Source organism: Canis lupus, chromosome 34, assembly GCF_011100685.1.
Source record: "Canis lupus familiaris isolate Mischka breed German Shepherd chromosome 34, alternate assembly UU_Cfam_GSD_1.0, whole genome shotgun sequence".
Lineage (NCBI taxonomy): Eukaryota > Metazoa > Chordata > Mammalia > Carnivora > Canidae > Canis > Canis lupus.
This window is the reverse complement of record NC_049255.1, coordinates 33881919-33904375: the sequence shown is the minus strand read 5'-3', so window position 1 is coordinate 33904375 and position 22457 is coordinate 33881919. Positions and strand designations below refer to the sequence as shown.

The 22457-nt window shown below is 34.9% G+C and overlaps 1 long non-coding RNA gene across 7 annotated transcripts in view; it reads left to right on the top strand.

The window, feature by feature from the left end:
• The window catches only part of LOC102151967, a 34433-nt gene extending 13717 nt beyond the window's left edge, over window positions 1-20716 (top strand). For 4 of the 7 annotated variants that reach the window (XR_005383974.1, XR_005383978.1, XR_005383980.1 and 1 more), the window contains 4 exons: window positions 11252-11430; window positions 11534-11719; window positions 18513-18658; window positions 19453-19570. This is a non-coding gene — a long non-coding RNA (uncharacterized LOC102151967). Of the gene's footprint in view, window positions 1-11251; window positions 11431-11533; window positions 11720-18512; window positions 18659-19452 lie in introns of all 7 variants that reach the window. The other 3 variants (XR_005383976.1, XR_005383977.1, XR_005383975.1) reach the window with 3 other exon arrangements.
• Window positions 20717-22457: the final 1741 nt, after the last annotated feature.

Here is a 22457-nt window from a genome sequence, read left to right as displayed (position 1 = left end):
GGGCTTAAACATTTGACCATTCTATCAAAAGTCCACTAATTTAAGAAAGTTATCTAGTCATTTTAAACTTTCCAGTTATTTAGATATAAAACATCCCTTATTAAATAATTGAAATCTGACTCCAGTAAAAAAAATATTGAACATATTTATAAAGCACTATCAAAATGCCAACATTTATTTTGATTAGAGTGAGGAATTTTCCAAGTGGATTTTTTCCTCCATTAAACTCCAGGGCAACACTATTCTTTGCATTGAATTTTATTGCTATGAATATATTTCAAAAGGTGGAATTGTTAGCCAAGGCTTGTAAATATTTTCGTTATTTACAAATTTCATTTGTTTTCAAACTCATCATCCATTTTTACCTTTCTTTACTGCCCTGCTTTCCACCAAAAAAAAAAAAAATGTACTTAACATACATTTGCTACAGATTATTAAGATATTCGAAAAGAAGGCTGTGCCAGGATAAATTTACTAGCATTGGAGATGAGGGGGAAAGGAGCAAAATTGGGAGGGTACATTAATATATTTGCAGCTAAATTAGAGTCCAAACTTGAATTTGAACTTCTTAAGACATTGCAATCAGAAAAAAAGGAAGCAATAATAAGTTTAAAAATTAGAAAAGAAAAAATATTATGATTATTTGTTAATCATGTGTGTACTTTAAAAGTTTAAGAAAATGAATTCAACAGCTTCACAAGCAATAAATGCATTTGTTAAACTTGTTGAAGAAATGTTAATATTCTGAAATCATGCTAGACGGATAAAACGGCATGTTAAAAAAGACAATGCACACTCTTTTCACAATGATAAATTATAGCAACTCAGAATGAATATAGAAGAATAAATTAACAGGATGCATAAGATCCGTAAGAAAAAAATCATACGATGCTACTGAGGAAACAAAATAAGATTTAAATAAATGGAAATGTTTATAATATTTTCAAATAGAGAGAGACAGCATCTTGAAGATTGTTCCTTAATTAATCTATATGTTTAATGTTAAATTCATAAGAAAATAATATTTTCTGGAAGCAGACATGCTGTTTCTAAAGTTCATGTAGAAAAATAAACAAGCAAGAGGAGGAGGAACCATTCTGTAAAATGAAAATAACGAGGGACCACGCCCAATGTTAAACCACATTATAATGCTATAATAATTAAAACAGTGTGATGCTGGCACATGACTAGACAGGTTGATTAATGGAACAGACCTAAAAGGCCAAAAATAGACTCAGATATGGATATGCATTTGGTATATAAAGGTGGCTTTGCAAATTAGTAAGGAGAAAGGGTTTATTCAATAACTATGTTGGAACAATTGAGTAAACACCAGGCAGAAAATGAAGTTGAATCCCTACCTCACATGCTACATCAAAATGAATTCCTAAATGCATCAAGCACTTAAGTCTGGGCAACTCGGGTGGCTCAGTGGTTTAGCGCCGCCTTTAGCCCAGGGCCTGATCCTGGAGACCCGGGATCAAGTCCCACATCGGGCTTCCTGCATGGAGCCTGCTTCTCCCTCTGCCTCTCTCTCTCTCTTTCTCTCTCTCTTATGAATATATAAATAAAATCTTTTTAAAAAACCCACTTAAATCCATAGGAGAATGTTTTAATAATCAGAGCGGAAAAGGGACTTTTCAAGTCAAATGTGACTCTAGAGGCCATTAAAAAAAAAAAAAAAGACAAATTCAACTTCACAAGTGGAAAAGAATTCTGCATAGACTAAATAAAAAAAAAAAAGCAAAATACGGAAAAGCTAGGAATCCATAAATTATATAAAAATAAAGGAATTGTGAGGCATCTGGGTGGCTCAGCCAGTTAAGCATTGGACTCTTGATCTCAACTCAGACCATGATCTCAGGGTTATGAGATCCAGCTCCTACAAGCCCTGTGACAGCCTGTTTTTTTTTTCCTTCTCCCTCCGTCCTCCATGCACTCATTATCTCTCTCTCTTTCAAGTAAGTAAATATTAAATAAATGAATGAATGAATAAATAAATAAATAAATAAATAATTTTTTCTCAGCTATGAGTATTCCTTTGAATAATTAGGAAAAAATGAACACAATGAAAGTGGAGCAAATAATGTCAGACACTGTGGGTAAAGGGAAAATAAATGGCTATTTAACAAAAAGATTTCCAACCTTATTTACAATGACAAAATTTTAAATTAAAACTATATGGGGATAAGCCTTTTACTTTTCAGTCTGGAAAACAAAATCTCAAAGCTTGATATGTCTTAATAAGAATGTAGCAAAACCTGCTTTTTCATGAATTGATGTCAATAAACTGGAACAATTTCTGTGGCAAGCAATTTGACAATACCCAAACTTGTGTAGCCCTTTGACCAAGCAATTCTGCTTCTGAGAATTCATTGCAGATATGCATGTTCACACACAGAATGACATTACCTCACTAGTTACTGCAGAACTGTCTTTTACCAGAGCATTAAAACAACCTAACTGGACTTTAGTGGGCGGCAAGAAATAAATTATACCATATCCACAAAGTAGAAGATTATGCTGCTGTTAAAGGATGTGGTATAAATTAGGAATTTTACTTTTCTCACACAGAAGCTGTCTAGTGCTATCGCACTGACACCATTTATGCCAGCAAAGATCCAGACTGCTGCTTTCTTTCTCTCAATTTTCACTGTGTGACTTACCACTTACTTATTACAGATGGTTGTCCATTTTCTTACATCTTAGTGATATTGTAGACAGAAAGAAGTGGAATTGTGTAATCTGTAAGGTTCCAAAAAACATTCCTAGAAGCCCTATGAGCTTCTGCTTCCCTCTCATTGGCCAGAACTGTATTGAATAGCTGCTCAAATCACAAGGCATCTTGGAAATATTGCGTTTTAGCTGGGCATATATTTACCCAGAACAGAATGAGCTTCCATTATGTGGAAGGAGAGATTGTCAGGGATTGGGCAGGAAAAGTGTGTGTGTCTGTGTGTGCACTTGTGTGCACACATGCATGTGTCCACATGTGCATGAACACGCCCTTGTGCACCACATGTATGCAGTGGATATGTATGAGGAGAAATAAGAAATAGGTGGTTTTAGCTTCCTCTTAGGAGGAAAATTTAAAAATAGGTAAAAGTAGAGATTCCTTTTGTTGTATAATCTTGTATAATTTTTGAATTTTGTACTTCAGACATATATATATATTTTTTTTTCCTTCTCTTATCCACTTCATTTTGCGGCCTCTTCTTTCTGGTATTTTAGTTTTTAAGAATTTAACCTAAACATTTTATGACTATGTGAATAATAAATTCTTACTATCAGAGATTAGGAAAGGAGATAAAGGACAAAGAAGGAAAAGATAACTCCAATAACTCCAACCTCCAAAAACTATGGTTAACATTCTCATATCTTTAGTCTTTTCTCTAGGAGATATTTGTTCATGTATGGATATTATATTACATGAATAATTTCATTTCCTAATTTTTCCTTAATGACATATAATAAGCATTTTCTAGTGGCCACCAAACACTTTATTGATATATATAAATTTATTTTTTATTGGTGTTCAATTTGCCAACATATAGTTATTTATTACAAAAATATTTTAATGAAAAATGGTACCTCCTTTTAAAATGCTTTTCAATAAAACTCTTCAAAATTTCAAATTTATGTAATTTTTTTTTAGATTTTATTTATTCATGAGAGACACACAGAGAGAGCCAGAGGCACAGGTAGAGGGAAAGCAGGCTCCCTGCGGGGAGCCCGATGTGGGTCTGATCCCCCAACCCAGGATCCAGGATCACACCCTGAGCCAAAGGCAGACACTCAACTGCTGAGCCACCCAGGAGCCCCTAAATTCACATAACATCTTAATCAAATGCTTTAATATTAAAAGTGTAATACTACCATATAATTTGCACCATTATAAAAATCTATTAACCTCTTCATGGACAGAAGGATTTGGGGTAAAACTTTAGTTCTGTGGGCAGTATGGCTCAGAGGAAATTAGTGGCAATTTCTCTAGCTTCTATTTTCTCATGTACAACATGGAGATAGGGTTTTTGTTGGAACATTAAACTAGATAACGTATGTAATACATCTAGCATAGTACCAGGCGGGGTAAGTGTTTCATAAATGGAACCTACTATTTCTATGATTCTCGTAATAATTACTATTCCTGAGAATATTCATATGAGGCTGTGTATTTTCTCTCTAAATAGTGTTAAAAGGAATGATGATATAAGATTGGCCAGCTTAGAAATAGTACAATAACAAAACTATCCTAAGGAACAATAGCCTATCTTATGTCTTAACCAAAATCTGAGAGCATCATAGTTTCTATGAATTTTATATCATATGATATGAGTATTTAAGTCACTGTAAAATGGATATATCCTCTATGTTGAACATTATTAATATTAGATTCTAGACACTGCATTCAAACAACTAGTCTTAAATACATTTCTACCATTTTAAAAGGAAATTGAAGTTTCTGATTCAATTACAAACATGTAGACCTTAACTTTCATTGGCAATTTGTTGCAAAACCGACTTTCCAAAAAGTCAGGATGTGTCAAAATATAGAATTTAGTAGGCCCAAAGTTTAAATACCATTATCGGAATATGTCCCACAACTCAAATGCAAAAGATTATGATTGAAGAAACCCTTCATATTGTTAAAATTTTATACATAAAAGACTAACACCATTTATTAAGCAGTTGGCTCTCTTTTGCAATCTATTTCCCACAAAAGAAACAAAGATTTTTCTATCTTCTGAAAAGACATTTTTATCTATAAATGTGAGAGAGGAAAATCAACTGAACAAGTAGGTACCTGGTGACCAGGGAAGCTCAAACACTTTTGTCATCTCAGCAGCTGCACACTACACTCATCATATCTGTTCTTTTGGGGTGGGAGGGAAGATGAAACATTCCATGTCCTGGTTCTTAAAGGTGGCTTGCAAATAGTGAAAACTTTTTAAAGTTAAACATCTGAAAGCCAGGGATCAGATCTACCCTTATAGTGTGCCCTGTTCAATATTTAGCACAGTTGACTTTCAGGATCTTACTGTTTTTTCTTTTTTAATTAAATATATATTGAACTCGAAGAGTGTCTAATATTGATTTAATTCTGCAAATGTATGAGGTTTCAGAAATCTTTGTAAATCAACCATATATTCAAAATTCCCACTTCCTTTGGGAATTGGAAATAGCATTTCTAATACATAAGCAAAGGCAACTGAAAGAAAGACATTTAATTTACCCCAAGGCTCTTGAAATGTTAGTGTCACAGCTTTAAAAAGTAACAGAATTTTAGTCAGTTGTTTAGAAAGGTTGTCTTTAACTCTTGGCCAAAATATGCAAGTCTTGCAGTTTTCCAAACCATTAACTGTATCAGCAACACAGATACATGGGGAGGAATGCTGAGACCACAAGGGGTTGAATATGTTTCTTTGTGCTCCCTTACCCGGTGTCCTTCCTTAGCATGGCTGTGTCTTCCACATTTTAGTTTTTAAGATGTTCCTTCCCTTAGCTTCCCCCCTCCTCATTCCAAAGCCACGCTGGGGAGGGCTCTGAAGAGGGGAGGGACTGTGGTAACTACAGTGTGCCCCAAGCCATAGGAAAGAAGCAGCTAAATAATGATCATTGTGAGCTTTCTATCTTTGCATACTAATACTGATGTGTATTGTGGGTTTTTTTTTAAGGTTTTATTTATTTTTTCATGAGAGATGCAAAGAGAGAGGAAGAGACGGGCAGAGGGAGAAGCAGGATCCCTGGATCCCTCCAGGGAGTCCGATGCAGGACTCCATCCTAGAACCCTGGGATTAGGACCCGACTTGAAGGCAGATGCTAGACCGCTGAGCAACCCAGGTGCCCCAATACTGCTGTTTCTATAGTAAACATTGTGGCATTCCTTTCAGATTCTTCTAGTAGGTAAAAATTTAGGATAGGAAGCATTTCTTTCATCATTTCTTCAAAGCACCAGCAAACTTTTAGGTTTTCACAATTTGCACATATAATCCTTGAAACGAAGAGAGGTACCTCAGTGAGAGAACATATGTGAGAAATAGGGAGGGGGCCGGGGAGGGAAAAGGGAAGAAAACAATGTTAGGTTATACAACTCTTGTATCCTTAAAGACAGCTTGGAGACATGGGAACCATATGTGAATTTTTAGCTAATAAAATAAAATGCCAAAATGTGGTGGCTAAAGCTATTGCACCCAAAATGTAATTGGACATATGCTCATTTACTTGCTTATAATCAAAACATTAAAAAAAAAAACTGTTTTGAACTCAGGCTAGGTGTAAGTATTGGACTAACTTGATTTATGTAATTATCTCACACGGAAAGAATGCATTTGTGCCATGGTGTTATTATTCCATTAAGAAAAGTAAACAATGTATAAGCTGGAAGAGATAATACTCAAGCAAAACCAAAAAGTTCCTATTGCCTATGTTGAAAAGAGGAAAAGAACTTATTAATTTCACACTGCAACTATTTTCCAGTGAACATGTTATTTGGCTGGTGTGCTTGCTGTAGATTTATCATGTTCACGCAAATGAATGTCAGTCTGTTTAGGTAATCAATGCAAATTTCATTTCGTTAGTCAAAAATAACAACTTTTACAAGTCTGGTGAAATTGCCAGAATGTCAGGCTTTGGTTGCTAAACTCAGTTTATGTATGGCACGGATCTAAATTTCTCATATGAATTCATTCAAGAAAACCAAAATAGGATTGGGTTTCCCTTTTCCAAAGGCCCTTTTTGGTTGGTCAATTTCATTTATTCACTTATTTGTTGGTTGATTAGTTAGTTGGTATATGAAGCACTTAGAAAAAAAGCACAGTTATTAAAAAAAAAAAGATGCGATCCTGAAATAGGTTATATACATAGACATTAATTAGAGATTAAATATGGTAGAAAAAGCAAGATAAAAATCAGATTTTTAAAAAGTTAAACAATTACCAGGGATAATAAGAAATTTGACTCAATAATAAAAAACTATTTACATGTTTTTATTATCTCAGAAAACAATTTAAGTAGGAACTTTAGAGGAGACCAGATGACAGAATTAAATGGAGAAAGTTAAAACTCAAATTTCCTTCCTCAAAACAAGGCAACGTAAGAAACTAAACACTTATGAAATGTGTACAGATGTTTGCGAAGCAACTTTTCAGCCCATTTAAGAACATAATCCAACCTGAGAAATGGTGGCAGAACTTGACAGTCCACTGTGCCCACATGCTTCTATCATGTCATGTCATGAAACATCTAAATATATGGTTGGCCAAGAATTCACAAACTATTTATAATCAATAACTTCTTGAGTACTTATCCTATATTTATGATACTAAGAATTATTACAGGGTGAAGTTTGTCAGCAAAATATTTTAGAGAGGGTAAGTTGGAAGGTAGATTGATGAGAGGCCAGTGGTGAGGAGGACATGTCCAGGATGTGTGACTGTGGAAGCACAATCATAGGCTAGAGAAACAGTGCAGATCTAGAAAGAGGAGCATCAGGAGGCTAGAGACAGACGTGCATGTTAGAAGGCAATGGTGGGAGCCTGGGTGGCTCAGTGGTTGAGCATCTGCCTTCGGCTCAGGGCGTGATTCCCACAGTTCTGGGATCGAGTCCCACATTGGGCTCCCTGGGTGGATCCTGCTTCTCCCTCCGCCTATGTCTCTGCCTGCCTCTCTCTCTCTGTGTCTCTCATGAATAAATAAATAAAATCTTAAAAAAGAAAAACAATGGTGAAAATCGAGAACGTTTTAAGGTGTTAAAAAGAAAAAAAAAGAAATTCTATTGAATTGAAATCCTAAAATAAAGTTAGTTGATTTGGTACTTTAAATTCTGTATTGAATTTTAAATTGTATCACATTTGTGTTGAATTTTAAAATCAATACAGAAGCTTTTAAATACATTTCTCATCATACAGCTGGCTGGACATGAGGAATAAGCAGCAGGGGGTTTATAGAAAGAAGACATGTAGACTTACTGTGAAGGCATGTATTGGTTTGTGTCAGGTGTAGTAGAAGAAGGGACTCTGTGCTCTATCGTGCACCCATTGAATTAGAATTGTGTCCTCATGGCATCTAGAGCACAGAAACTCAACTGCTGAAGAGTCAGCTGGTGGACTGGAAAAATATGGATCAAAATAAATTAGGAAAAAAGAATCACAAGATCATATCAATGTAGAGCAAAGCTGAAGACAACAGAATAAGAATGAAAATGAAAAGTAAGTTTATTTAAATTTTCTCTTTCTATAAAACAAAATCATGTCCTTAGGAACAGAGAGGAAAAGATCCTTATTCAATATTGGAACCAGCCTTGGAGTATCTGTATCATCTCTGAATTTAAAATGAAAAAGGGAGTAGATCTTCCTAAATCAGCAACCAGTGACCAGTGTGTCAACTCTAAAGCTCCAACAAGAAATCCTCAAAGCATGTTCGGTGTTTTTAAGCCAAGTTTACTGATTGTTGTTCAAACTTCCAAAAATAAGCCTTGAATATAAATGACATATATTGAAATATATAAATAACATATATAAGTATATATTGAATTCTTCCATTTACTAAATGCTAATTATATGGCAGGTCAATATGTCAGGTGACCTAATTATACCATACTAGTTAAGAATATGAATTTTCTGGTCACATTACCTACGTAAAAATTCTAACTTTGTCATCAGTAACTTTGGTACCTTCGGCCAGGTGTCCTTTCTCTCAGTCCCCTCATCTTTAGAATCCAAATAATAATATTTGCTTCATACCTCAAAGGACTGTGGTTAAAATCAGTTGGAATATTACAAGCACAATGCTTAGAATACTGGCCAACATATAATAAGCACTCAATAAGCAATACATGCTAATCCTCACAATCCTACAAAGTCATGAAAATTGAAGCTCATAGATTTTAAGAATTTTGTGCAAGTTCATCCATCTAGTTAGTGGCCAGGCTGGGATTTTAACCCAGATGCGTCTGGCTAGCCGGTCTTCACAGTGCTTCATTAGTTCGTATTCACAAGCTGGACCTCTGTCTTACCCTGCAATTGGCCTACCAGGTGTTGGGACACAGAAATGGGTCAGCCTCACAGAGCTCCATTTCCCCACCCCCCTGGGGCACAAAGACTGTCAAACATTCCTTACTCTCCCCTGACCTCTGCAGAATTCAGTGAACCTAATCTACAGATCCAAAAACTCAACTCATTAAAAAAAAAGAGAGAGAGAGAGAAAGTTCAAATTTCTTCAGAAAACCCGGAATGGCTCTTCAGTTTGTTTGTTTGCTTAGGCTCATGTAACCTCCCAAGGAAAACATTTCAGATTTTGGAGAGAAGTTGATTTTTGGTGCTAAGAAAAAAATGACATGATAACTGGACAGAGTTGGCTCCAGAGAGGGCAACAGCGTATAAAATCATGAGACACTTCAACCATCCTGTTAAGGTTAGAAAAATCCATTACCAAGTTGTAGAAGGAAAACAACTTGCGGAAATATCATCGAGGGCCGACCGTTTCCAATCACTGGTACTCCATTCATTATATGCTTGAGTGGTTCCAGGAACAACAGAAGACCGTGCACTGTTACAATGCCAAGGACAAGAAAGGCAACTCAGCCTGTCGGGCTGACTTCCCCTCACAGCAATCCGAACATTTCAGGCTTCGCTTCCCTTGCCCAGATGAGTTAGTCACTAGGGAAGTGAAGCCATGGCCAAGGACTCCTTTCTCAGAGAAGACTCACTGCTCTCTTGTGAACTGTCGCCTGGTTGCACATTCTTCAGGCCTAGCACACACAGGCTCTGTTTGGAAGGCACTAGAATGATATGGCAATCCATCTTCATTCTGTCTTCCCTTGGTTCTTTAAGAGCTTACAGCAGGGGACCACTATCTTCATACAGTACCACTAATTCTTATACCACCCCCTCCAAAACTGTCGCCCTGTTTAGATAAGGAAACAGACGCTCACAATATTAAGCTTAAAGGAGCAATTGCTAGCCAGCAAAAGAAATGGGGCTTGTACCCAGGTCTGCAGAGTTCTAAAACCCATGACCTTTCACACAGCAGTTTAGCATGGTTCGGTAGGATGAAAAATGCAGAGTCCATAGTAGAGTGTAGGAAAAAATAAATAAAAATTTTATTGGAGCAAATCTCAAAAATTGGTGCCGTTGAAAAAGTGGAAAATTTCCGTGAGGAGAGCGTCTGGGTAAGACAGAAAAAAAGAAAGAACGAAAGAAAGTTTGTCTAGTAAATATTTTATCACAAAAGAATGGGTGGGCCAAGGCAAGATAGAATTTCGGTTTGCCTGGGGGGTCCCATATATTAGCTCTAAGCAGACAAATGGTCAACAGCCAGGATGAATAAAGTATGCAGCCGTAATGAAGCATTATTTTTAAATTCCTATTTGACATGCTGATTCGTTTGTATTCAATTCAGACTTTCAGACTGAAATAGTCATTTTTGCTGGGCTTAAGCACACACATCCCAGACTTACTTTGTAAATTTAGTGATATGTTTATGAGTTAAATTTATGGTGGGACCTTAAACTTGGTGGAGAATCTTTAAATATTAAGTCTGGGTATTGTTTTGAAGTGAAGACCCTGATATTAAGGCTATATTATTTCTAGGTACCCAAACCATACATCCAAAAATAAGAAAGCTAGTTGCATAATCTTGAAATGGCATTATTTGATTCACATATTTGGCAATGATTGCTTAAATATGTTAGAGACTTTTGTAGAAAGAGTTAGCAACTGGAGTTTATCACATAGGGGTGCCTTAAAAGCTCGCCCCCTACAGTGAAGCCCAGAGCTTGTATTAGATGGCTCTGTACCTTGTGTGTGTGTGTGTGTGTGTGTGTGAGTGTGTGTTTGTTTTTGTTTTTTCGGAGAGAGAGATGGGGAGGGGCAGAAGGAGAGAGAGAGACTCTTAAGCAGGCTCCATAACCAGCATGGAGCTCCACTCGGGGCTTGATCTCACAACCCCAAGTTGGCCTTTTAACCCACAGAGCCCCCCTGGCACCCCTAGATGCTTATATTCTTATCACTGGTTCCAGATTGAACCGTGGTTAATTTGTCCCTTAGCATTTTTGTTCTCTAAGAAAATACTGTAACTTAGAATAATAAATTTGGCTTTATTGATTCACTTTCTATTTTCCACTCTTTGTAGGGTTTTGTCCTAGTATCTCCAGCTCAAGAAAGAATAAATTTATGCAGGGCTTGAGTTAGGGAACAGCTGGTATTGAAAATGTTTCTCTTCTTTAAGCCCTCTCCCTTTCTTATCCAAACAGAGAAAAGACAGATCTGTTTTTTCCTACTCAAAAGGAGTGGAGTGAAATCCAAGTCCTCCAAAAAAGAGACGGAATGCTGTTCTACCTCACTACTCACTCCTACTCCAAACTTTAACTTTTGGACTCACATCATTTTTAGAATGTTAAGCCATTTTTCAAAGACATTAGACTCCCAAGAGGTAGGTGAGGATTAGTTCCAATTTAAGCAAAATTTAGACACATGGATTTTAAAAAACAAAACAAAACAAACAAGCTGGATGCTGCTTTTGTCTTCCTTTTTAGACCACGAAGTTACGACATTGAAAACAACCCAGAGTGTTCACAGCATCGCAAACTGCACTCCTTCCACCCTCCAGTCTTTCGAAAGGAGGTTTGGGAAGACATGAGCTGTTGAGAAGTTGCCAGTTAAGAAGTCAGTTTGGAAGCCACTTTAAACCAAAGTTGCGTAATCAGAACTGTTGGTCTTAAGTATGTGTTTGAGTAATGTATTAAATGGCATTAACATGGACAGTAAAACTCTTGCATTATTTTCTTCCCTGGAGGCATATAATGCAAAACTTCATTGACTGGAGCCAGTTTGGTAAATGGGGCAGAAAATGCCTGTAGAACTGATGTAATGTTACAAAGAAAGCGGAGCATAAGATGGCATATAAACTCCTAATGGTATTGTTTCCTAGATTCTCCTTGTGCAGCAAAAGTGAGTATCGTTGCTGCTTTTAGGGGAACAGCCCGATTACAGTTAAGGCACCAAGGTATACGCTGCCTGGCACACATATGACTATGGGGCACAGATTAGAATTCATTTCATCGAGCTTTAATTTCATGTTCAGCCCCTTAAAAGTTCTATATCTTTTAAATATGCTGCCAGCAACCTGTTATCTGGTATAATGAAAAGCAGTGTAACCACTCACCAAATAAAATCCCATATAAAATCTAAACCTCAGTTTCACTTTTCAGGCACTGGTTTCATTGCTTCTTCCACCCACCCCTTTCTCTCTGCCAGAGCCTCTAATGAGCAAGCAATTCTGGCCAAATCCTGCCAAGTGTGAGCAGGTGGGTTTGATGGGATGTGAAATGTAGTTTGCCTCTAACAAGACTACCATTCGCTGGCAAGACCACATGGATATTAGGCAGAGAGCGAGAAAAATCTAAGCAGATGTTTACCAATAAGAATGAAAATGAAGCATACCGTTCAATAATACTTCATTTGAATAGTGCTCCTTATACGTCACAGCGCATTTAAAGAAATATCTCTGCTAGGATTTCCTTTGTACTTGTTAAGCGTAAAATAAGTCAATTTCTAGAGAGAGGAACACAATTCTTTTCATCTTCACAAAGCCCAGAATAGCAGAAGATGTTTGGATGACATAACCATCCATTCATCCTTTCATTCATTATTTTCAAAAAAAAAAAAAAACAACTGAGAAATTCCAAAATAATTATTTCTACTTATTTGGTAGACAAACCAGTGAACATAACTGTGAGGTTTATGGAACAAAAACAAGATTATTTATTGTTACTTTGATTTGACTATCAAGTAATTTTCTAACAGAAAGACCTAATATTTTCATAGCTAATACCATATATGTTTGGTTTAAATTATGCTCTATATATGTTATGAGAAGAAAGAAATATGCTAAAGGAACTCAAGGCTGAATGTGAGAATCAAAACAGATGACGTGATATGGAAAGCATTTTGAAAGTGGTGAAACATTTCACAGACTTACAAGCTTATTATTATCTTTAGAGGTGAGATGGCGTAGGGGAGAGAGTGGACAGAGGGGGAAGTCAGGTACAAAAACTTTGCGACTAGCCAGTATGTGGAGCTGTGCAGGGCATTTACCCTCTTAAAGACTTAGTTTCTGTTTATTTAAAAATTCCCTGTAATAACTGCCCCATCCATCCACCACCCAAGCTTCTTGCGAGAGTCAAATGGATTTGAAATCACTCTTTTGAACTGCAGAGCACAATAAGTAATTTAGAAATCTGTGAAATGTGTTCTTGATTATAGTCACTATTGAGGAGAACTACAGCACAATTTCAGAAATAAGGAAATTTCGGGAGCCCATTTTATACAAATTCAGGAATTCAAATACTTTAGAAGCTTTCGTGTATAAATGTGGTTAGTATTAATAAGAGACTATCCAAAAAAAAAAAAAAAGAAAAAAGAGAGAGAGAGACTATCCAATTAAAGCCTTTGGACCTAGAAGTATAAACACAAATACAGTTCACAGATTTCTTAATTGGCTTGCTATATTGGAAATAGCCACATTATTTTTTTTAACTTACATTTTTCCTTTTAATACAAAAGAATGTGTGTAACATATGCATTACAAGGTGATATAAAATACAATAAGAAATATGTTATTAAGCCCAAGAATGTGCCCAACAATGATGAGCCTACAAACAAGGATGGAAGTAAAAATGTGTATATGAAATGGAGTCATGGTAGAAATAGGGGAGATTCTTATAAGGGTTTAACTGAAAAGAATTAATACTACACAAGCGACGACTAAGACTTTCCATATCTTCTCTATCTGCAGTTCACCCTTAAACAACATGGGCTTCAACTGTGTGGGTCTCCTTTTATGAGGGTTTTTTATAGTACAGTACTGCAAATATACTTACTTTCTCTCCCTTATGATTCCTTAATAATGTTTTCTTTATTCTGGACTATTTTACTGTTAGAATACAGTACATAAGGCATAGAACGTACCAAATATGTGGTAATGGACTGTTCATGCTATCAATAAGGCTTCTGGTCGCTGGTGGGCTATTAGTAGTTAAGTTTTGGAGTCAAAATTCCACGCAGATTTTCAGCTGGATCAGCACCCCTCACCCCCACATTGTTCACAGGTCAACTACCTTGGTGTTGTCAAATTCTTAGTTTCTGCAATTGAGCGGGTACAACGATGGCTATCACATTTCATCTTAATTTTCATTTCTCTTATTACTACTGAGATTGAACTACTTTTCATAATTTTGCTTACTAAAACAATCTTTCCTTTCTTTTTGTGAAACTTCTGTTCATATTATTGCCCAGTTTCCTGTAGAGTAATAGTATTGTTGACTTAGGAGGTTTCTTTTTAATATCGGAGGCAATCATACTCTTCTGTTGGTCATAAGTATTGCAAATATCTTCTCAGAGCTTGTGACTTGTATTTTTGTATTTTCATTTTCTTTCGAGGCACAGAAATTGTTAACGGAATCATAGTCATCAATCTTTTCTTCGTGGTTAGTGCTTTTATGCATTATTTAAGAAAGTCTTCTTTACCCTGATTTCAGGGTGATCTCTCCTATATTATTTTGAAAAATGCTTACAGTTTTATATTTCATATGGAAATCTTTAAATCATTAGCTTTAATATGATGAGAGGAGGGCCCTAATTTAATTTTTTAATATAAATTGACTTTTTAAAGCTACTTTTATCAAATAGCCTTTCATTTCCCCAGTGATGTGCTATGCTATATTTATCAAGGTTTCTTCTGTGCCTGTTCTTTTATTCTGTCCTGTGGTCAATCTGTGTATCCATTGTGCCAATACCACACTTTCTTATTTATTAAGGCTTTATCTTAATATTTAATATCCAGTAGGACAAATCACCCCTCTTTATTCTTCCTCATGAATATCTTAGCTAATGTTGGCTCTTTTCTCTTCTATGCAAATATTAGAATCTGATTTAAAAATCCTACATAAAACTTAGAATTTTAATCAGAATAGCATTAAAGCTATAGATCAGTTTGGGGACATTTGATATCTCTATAACATTGACTATATCTAACTAGAAAGTATCTCTCCATTAATTTAGGTGTTGGTTAAATTATTTGAATAAAGTTTTAAAATATTATTACATTATGTCTTGCACATCTTTTGTTTAATTTCCCCCAAGAGATTATAGCTTTTACCACTTTTACAAATGGCATTTAAAATTTTTTTCTGAGTTTTGTTGCTACTCTAAAAATACTGATTACTGTATATTAATTTAATATTCTGTTAACTTGGTATGTATAATCATATTCTATTCAACAACTCATGTTAGATTCTTTTGGTGTTGTTTCTTCCTTCTGGTGTCTTTAATGTTTTTTTATTTTCTTAGAGGACCATCAGGGATGGTTGAGGCTTGCCTCTAGCCTATTATAAATGTAATAAATGTAATTTTTTGTAAATACCATAATTGTGCTTAAGAGGAATGTATATGTTATAATTTAGGGTATAATCTCTACTATATCGAATTTATCAAAACTTTCACATAAATATATATGTTGTATCTAATCAATCAAGTCTCTTAAAAATAAATAAAATAAAATAACATCTTTTACTATCAGCCTTTTTAAATCTTTATGCATTAGGAGTGTCTCATAAATAGAATTTATGAGACATAAATATTATGAGACATAAATATTATGAGATAAATAATCTCATAATAGATTTATTTCCTTAATTCAATTGGAATTATTTGGCCTTTAACTGACAAATTATAACTATTGACATATTAGTTAATATAAATTTTTATTTTCATATTCAGATTTTCTATCCTTTTTTCTCCTGTCTTGTCTTTTAAAAATTGATTGGTAGAAGTGAAATTTCTATTATTGTTTTCTTTTCTTCTTGCCCAGCTTTGGACTTTGCAATTTTTTTGACAGATTTTACTTAACAAAATCTAAAGTTAAACAATGTGTTAATTCCCACTCTTCAACCAGAAACATCTTGAATAATGTGTCTTAACCAGGTCTAGTTAGTCTGTAGTCCATATAATTTCTTTAGAGACATTTATCTAGGTCTCACACAAACCAATAACACATGCTATATCATTTATTTTGAAGAATAAATGAGGAGTATTATGGCCTGAATGTTTATGCTCTCCCCCCAAATTCTTATGTTTAAATCCTAATCCCCAATGTGATGGTGTTAGGAAGTGTGGACTTTGGGAGGTGATTAGGTCATGCAGGTGCAGCCCTCATGAATGGGTCTAATGCTCTTTAAAAAGGACCCTAGAGAGCCCTCTTGCCCTCGTCTGCACTGTGAGGATATTGAGGGAAGAGGGCCATCTATGATCCATGAAGCAAGCTCTCACCTGGTACTGGACACCCTTATCTTGGACGTACCAATCTCTAGAGTTGCAAGAAATAAATGTTTTTGTCTTGTTTTGTTTTGTTTTAGCCACCCAGTTTATGGTAGTTTGCTGTGGCAGCCTGGACAGACTAAACCGAGAAGTGAAAACATGGTGTTTGCTTGAACTAGAAACCTTGGCATATTATAGCATAGATCTGGAGATTTTAAAATAAGGGTTCAGATTCTGGTTTGACACTTGTTATTTGACTTTGAACAAATTCCTTGCAGCCTCTAAGTCTAAGTTGTTTCTGTTAAGTATGGTGGGAGCAATATTATCTACTATGCAGTGTTAATTTATTTGTTCACTTACTAATTGGTAAATATTTATTTGAACTAATATATGACTGATCTTGTACTAAATATTGTGTATGTTGTGATAAACAGAATGCACTTATTTCTTGCTCTCATAAAATTTCTAGCCTTGGAAATACAGAGTTAGAAGATCATACAGATAACTGAGACAAATTCTCAGAGTAAATTGATATGCAGTAACATAACAGGCTGTTTAATGATATGTATATAAAATGTATGGAATTTAGTGAGCATGCAGTAAGTTATGATAGCGTTTTTATGAGCAATAATTTTCCATATCCTTGAAGTGACTAACTTATAATTAATATGATAATACATAAAAATCCTAAACTATGTGTTATAGGCAGTATATTTCTCTTTTTTTAAGATTTTATTTATTTATTTATTTATTTGAGAGAGAGAATGTGTGCATGCGTGGGGGCAGGACAAGCAAACTCTGCACTGAGTGCAGAGCCTGGGTGCGGGACTCAATTCCATGATACTGAGATCATGACCTGAGCCAAAACCAAGAGTTGGACGCTTGACTGACTGAGCCATCCAGGTACCCCAAAGCATTATATTTTTCTTAATGTTGTAAAAAAGCATTGAGATTTGAATAACAATCTGTTTTTTCAAAAGTAGAAGTCAGTGCATGATGATATTGGTCAAATAAACTTTCACTAATATATTTTTAGCATTTCCATCAACAGTATAGAATTGTTTTCTCTACCTTTTCTAAAGGAGCATTTTCATGTCTAAACTCTATTCATAGTTTGCAGAATTTATTATATTGTTTTTTAAAAAGATTTATTTATTTATTTGAGAAAGAAAGAGAGCCCAAGTGGGAGGGGTTGAAGGAGAGACAAAGAGAATCTTAAACCGACTCCCTGCTGAGCATGGAGCCTGATGTAGGGTTCAATTTCACAACCCTGAGATCACAACCTAAGCTGAAACCAAGAGTCTGGCTAACTGCACCATGTAGGTACTCCTGTTTTATTGTTTTTTAATTGAGCATTGCCATTTGTTCATTAAATCATTCAGTAAATACATATTATTAGACATTTAGTATGTATCACATATGTGTTATGTTAGAAGTCATGTGATACGTTGTGGTGGAATTTGAGAACTGAGCAGTTAGGAGGTAAAGGTAGCCCAGAAAAAAGGAATATGATATATTTTATGCAATTTATCAGATTGAGTCATGCTACTTTGTTTTGTTTTTATTAAAACAGAATAGAAATAAATTAATTCATGTATTCATCACACATTTATCAAGTGTCTGCTATGTGTTAATATTGCCCAAGGTTCTGGAAATACAAAAATTAGTAAGATACATTCCCTGTTCTGTTAACTGTTAATTGGGAATTATTGATGGGTGTAACCCAGTGTGATTTAGAAGATAAATATAATCCAGTAGGATATTAGGTATTAGGATATTTTATTACAAAGATCCTAAAATACTTTTCAGACCAGGAGAAATGTGTCTCAACACAATGCACACTGTTTTATTCTGACTTTTTTTTCCTCCTGTAAAAACCAGTCTAAAATGATGTGTTAAAACCATGTGACAGAAACCTGTTTTTGCAAGGGACTTGAGAAATATGCATTATGCTTATGATTTGAAAAAAGAAATAAAGAATATTTTAAAATCTGATACTTCTTGGTACATTCAGTATTTTGTATCCAATTCAATCAGTACAATCTCGAATTTATCTATGGTTTTAGTTCACACATTTTAAAGAAATAAACCAACAGTTTTTCAGGGCAAGGGAAAGAACTCTCTGTACATATCAACTAGGTATTAGAGCTTTAAAGTATTAGGAGCCAAATCCAGCCTAGTCATGACTTTATTTTTCAGGAATTAAAATTCACTGGAATATTTGACACTCAGCATGTATCAAGTCCATCCCTTAAAATGAAAATTATTGGCTGACCAACTAATAATTGGATGGGCCTAACAGTACAAATAATGACTGAGAAGACTGAAGAGGCCAATCTGAAAGGGTAGACATTCAACTTACAATTATTTCTTGAGTTCTCTGCTCTGCATATATGTAATGAAAGTTTTGCTACATTGTGTTTGTTTTGGATCTAGCCATATATGGGTTGTGGTTCTTTATGGAATCAGACAATTAACATAATAGCCTTAAAAAGCTTTTAAATTAGGAAATTAGAGGATTGATAATGCAATGACTGTAAGGTATTTTGACGTTTAAATTTCTATTTTCATTAAAACTACCTACATTTTTGTCTTGGTTATTCTATTTTTTTCACTGAAGATGGGAAGTTTTACAGAGTCAAGGAGAGCTAAACCTCTTGTAGCAGTTTTATTTTCCTTCTAAATGAAGTATTCATTATGGCTAGAATTGGTGGCTATGTAAATATAATACTTTTACTTCTTATTAATGTAGGGTACATCAGGAAAGACTCAACAGTTCTGTTTTTTGTTCTTGTTTTTCCCCCCAAATGCTATTTGAAAACTCCAGGATAGTCAGAGTCTAGATAAAGGGATTTAGTGAAATAGATTTCAAATTGAGCCCCCAATAATTTTTTCTAACGTTAGGCACCCTTCCTCATGCCAAAGTAACACTAACAACAATAAAACAAGTTTTAATTAAAATGTTAATAGCAAAAGACTGCAGATTCCTGGGACTTGGGTGTGAGAAATGTAAGAATACAGATCTGAACATATGAGAGTTTCTAGATACCTTAAAGATTTGGAATAGTCTTTCACCTTAGAATGAAAGATGTGACTGAGACTTGCTATTTTCACCAAACTGTTCATCTTTCTTTCCTAGGCAGGCAGACTACATTTCCCAGCCTTCCTTGCAATGTTCTGTGGATAGAACTAATGTGAGCCATTTCTGGAATTGGCCTGTATAATCTTCCTGCCAATAAACCTTCATTCTGCCTCTACATTGTTCCTCTCCATGTGAGGGCTGAATCTTGAGAACTTTAAGTACCCAGAGGGGGGCAGAGCCACACAAGAGCAAAGCCGCAAGAGAAAAGTTTTTCTTTGAAGGAAAGCCAGACATTTTTTTTTTAATTTTCTGATATATTCTTTAATCGAAATGAGAAAAAATAAGAAATAATAAGAAAATCAACAACATAATTTTTAAAAAGTGGACAAAATACTTGAAGAAATAGTAAGAAACAATAAGAAAATCAACAACCTAATAAAAAAAGTGGGGAACATATTTGAAGCAGATACAACAAAGAAGATATACAGGTGGCAAATAAGAGCATAAAAAGGTGCTCCACATCATTTGTCTTTAGAGAAATGCAAATTGAAATCATAAGATACTAGTCACATCTATTAGAATGGCCACAATTAAAAAAATTTCACAAACCAATGTTGACAGGGATTTAAATCAACTACAACTCTCACACACTGCAAATAGGCACGCAAAATAGTACAACCACTTAAGGAAACAATTTGGCAGTTTCCTAAAAAGTTAAACATATAACTACCATGCGATCAGCAATTCCACTCTAGGTATTTCGTCAAGAGAAATTACAGTATATGTGCACACAAAGATTTATACATAAATATTCATAAAGCTTTATTTACAATAGTCCAAAACTGAAATAACTCAAATGTTCATTAACAGGTAAATGGATAAATAAATTGTGACATATCCATACAATGGAATACTGAAATAAGCAACAATATTGGTTGAAAATCTAAATCAACCCAGAACATTGCATTATGCTGCTGTATACCTGAGAATAAACTTTTATTATATTAAGCCCTAACATTTGGAATTTGTAGTTAGCTTATCATGACTAATTTGAAAAGATTCCAAGAATGAAAAGCAGAAAGACTTCCATCAACATTCTAGAATCAGTATCATTTATGGATGTTAAGCATGGATTGGAAGGCTATAAAAATAGGTATCTTCCTTAGTTAATGTCAGAATTTAATCATCACTAGAGTGAGAATTCTTCCAATATCTTTTTTAAAAATGGGAATATTCAGGGAGAGAAAATGTGCTTTCATTAGGCCATTTTCCACATAATAGGAAAAATGGGAGTAACTTCAGAGAAAAGTATGATGTTTGAGAAAGGGAGAATACTGAAGAAGCAGGAAAAAGGTAATAAAAGGCAGGGAATGGCAAACACATCTTCTTGACTTATTCTGTTCAGGGAGATGGTGTCAAAGGTAATGGAAAACATATGATCTTTCTAGTGTTCTTGGCTCCATGAATAATGGAAAATGGTTTTGGGTGATGGTATCATTTCTAACAAAGTGGATTATGTCACTTGATTACTGAAAATCTCTTGTATTTCCTTTGTGATATTTTTATTCTGACTTATTTTGCATTCATTTTTACAGTAAGGTATTATGTAGGGACCCTAAGATATAAAAGTGAAAAAACAGTCTCTCACTTCATGGAGCTTGCAATCTGCTTATGGAGAGGGAATAACACACATAAATTAGCTAGATATTTAAGTATATAACTGTAGCAATGTAATTATAACAACATAAAAGTACATAAAGGGTGCTCTGAGTGCTATATTGAAGGATGCAGAGTCACAAGTAGGAAAGAGAAGGCCTCTGTGATAAAGCAAATTTTCAGTCTGAAAAAATAGTGGATTAGGCAGATGAAACAGGAGAAAGAGAGGTGAATTTAGGTGAGTGGAGAAAGGAGACAGACAACACTCAAAGAAAGGAACCAACACATGTACAAGTGTACCAAACCTCTGAGATGGGAAAGAGCATGTTCTACTCAAGAAACAGAGAAGGACAAAGAGAATATAGGGTGAATTAGGAAGAGAGGGCAAGACATGAAGGCAGAAAGGAGTTGGATCACCCAAAGCATTGTACGCCCTTCAAGGATTTTGAACTTATTATGACAGCACTGGGAGATCACTGAAGACTTTTAAGGAGGGGAACTGCATGAATTGTCATGGCTTTTACAAGACCACCTTTCTATGGTGGAGAATGCATTTGAGGGGAAAGTGTAGAATAAGGAAGATCTCTTTGGGAGTTATGTCTGAAGTCTAGGCAAGAACTGAGGGTGATTTATACCAGGATGATGGCAAGGGAGACAGAGAAAAGTCTGCTAGGTCAAGATGATATATTTAGGAAGTGAAACCAATAGGAATGATCAAATGTGAACATTAAAGGAGAAGGAGTAGAGAAGGCTGACTGTCAGAATTCAGATTTTAGCCACTCATGGTTATTATTATTATTGTTAATTATTATATTTGCATTTCTTGTATTCCTTATTCTCCCAGGTAAGCTTCAAGATAAGAATACTTTCTCCTTTAATGTTAACTTTTTAGCACCTAGTCTAATAATGCAAATACAATAGAAACTTAGGATGTTGAAAGAATCAACGAATGAATGTATATATGCCTAAATAACTGAATGCATAACATTTTGAATATTTAGTTCATAAACTACACAACTGAAGTTTCTAAAAGTGATTTCAATCTTTGAGATATTAATTTATATCTTTTATCTCTGTATTATTCTCTTTTTCTCCTCTTCATTCAAATAGACACCAAGGCTCTACATTACATCATGCAATAGACATCAAATTTGAGCAGGTGAATTACTTAGTAAATTCTAAATCTTTTTTTTTTTTTTTTTTTTTACTAAATTCTAAATCTAAACACAGAGGTACTGAGGCTGAGTTCTGAAGAGGCCATCCAGGTAGGGGCTGTGGACTTCTTAGCTATACCCTGTGAATTGTTTTCTCAATGACTGAACTTCCCAACCAACATCTTTATCACATCCCTAGGGATAGAAAAATCACTCAAAATCCTATGGGTAAATTAGCATTCCACCTGGTGT